At 45.3% G+C, this 1,599-nt stretch overlaps 1 protein-coding gene across 1 annotated transcript in view; it reads left to right on the forward strand.

The window, feature by feature from the left end:
• The window catches only part of NBEA (neurobeachin), a 924,058-nt gene that overhangs the window by 602,409 nt on the left and 320,050 nt on the right, over positions 1–1,599 (forward strand). The window lies entirely within an intron of this gene.

Below are 1,599 nucleotides of genomic sequence, written 5' to 3' on the forward strand. Positions count from 1 at the left end.
TGGGTGGTCCTTGTGGGTGGTGGGTGTGTCCCTGTGGGTGGTCCGTGTGGGTGGTGGGTGTGTCCCCATGGGTGGTCCATGTGGGTGGTGGGTGTGTCCCACATGGTGTCAGTGGTCTGTGTGGATAGTGGGTGTGTCCTGTGGTCCCTGTGGGTGGTCTGTATGGGTGGTGGTGGCAGCTGATGGTTTCAAACCACTAACCTTTCTATTAACAGTCCAGCACTTAACCGCTGGGTCAGCAGAGCTCTGCAGAGTCCTTTGTATTGGAGAGATGGTGTGTTGTAGGGGTTGTTTATGTATTTGGTTGCTTCTACTAGGTGATTTAGAGTCTGTGCTGACCCCGGTGCCCTCATGCCAGCAAGGGGCACGATCTCACAGGGTCTCCTGCACTGCCGTCTTTGCAGGGCCTCTTGCCAAGTCTTTCTACTGTGAAGCTACTGGGTGGATTGGAACCATTAACCTTTAGACTCGCAACTGTGTGCTTAACCATGTCTCTGCCAGGGAACTGTCATGAAAGAGTGTGGGTAGGTGCTGCTCAGACAATTCCAACTCCCAGTGCTGTGTGACACAGAAGAACTTCCCATAAGGAGGTGGGGCTTCCAGAGCACTGGCCCATGATTCTTTGTGGGGTTCAGAGCCCTCAACAAGCTAAAGCTAAGGATAGAAAAGAGTGTATTTCCTGAAGATTACACAGAATATGCTTTGAACCAGAGTACATCAAATGATGTATTTTAGTGGGTCCATCTATAAAGAACCCTGGTGGTGCAGTGTGCCGTGTGTTGGACTGCTAACTAAAACATCTCAACTAGCATCCCCACCTTCCCTGTGGAAGGGAGAGCCGACAGTCTGCTCCCACTAAAGTGTGCAGCCCTGGGGACAGGTGGGCTTGTCGCCAGTTAAAATCAACGGGGCAGCAGGAGGGGCAAGCTGATGGATGGATGGAGGGAGGGAGGGAGGGAGGGAGGGACGGAGGGACAGGCAGATAGATACAGATAACTCTTCTAAAAAGTGGCCAGAACACATTTTATGTTTGTAACTGAGTTTGTATGAAGTCTGAGAGTATGTATCACCATTTTAATTTTATTATAGTCTCCATGTGAGCAGGCCATTATGGTCAACTTTTTATAAAAAATCTGGTACATGTTATTGTTGCACAGTTGGATTTAAAACCCTTTCTTTTTGTTTTCTCAATTTTCTTTGGAGTTGTCTAATCTTGATCAAGATGAGGTGTTCCATGAAGTTCTGTAGATCCAAATAGTAATTTCCTGATTCAGTTCTTTCCTTCCCAAGCTGTTCACAGCAAGAAGTGAAGTCTGTGTAATTACTGATTACTCAATGCCTGTTACATCAGTGATCTAATACAACTTGCAGTATACAATAATTTCAATCAGTTAAGTAATTACTATATTAATGTACGTACCATAATTTATTTTAACTGCCATTTTAGTTTGTTCCAGTCACCCATTATTATCAATGCATCTTGATTGCATATTCAATCTATCTCTGCCTGTAAGAGTTGGTAGAAATCATCTATTTCTTCTTCTTTGGCTCTGGTTGTTGGTGCATATATTTGGATGATAGTAGTGTTCACTGGACTTC

This window comes from Elephantulus edwardii, unplaced genomic scaffold, assembly GCF_000299155.1.
Source record: "Elephantulus edwardii isolate Elephantulus edwardi_28Jun2011 unplaced genomic scaffold, EleEdw1.0 scaffold00004, whole genome shotgun sequence".
NCBI lineage: Eukaryota > Metazoa > Chordata > Mammalia > Macroscelidea > Macroscelididae > Elephantulus > Elephantulus edwardii.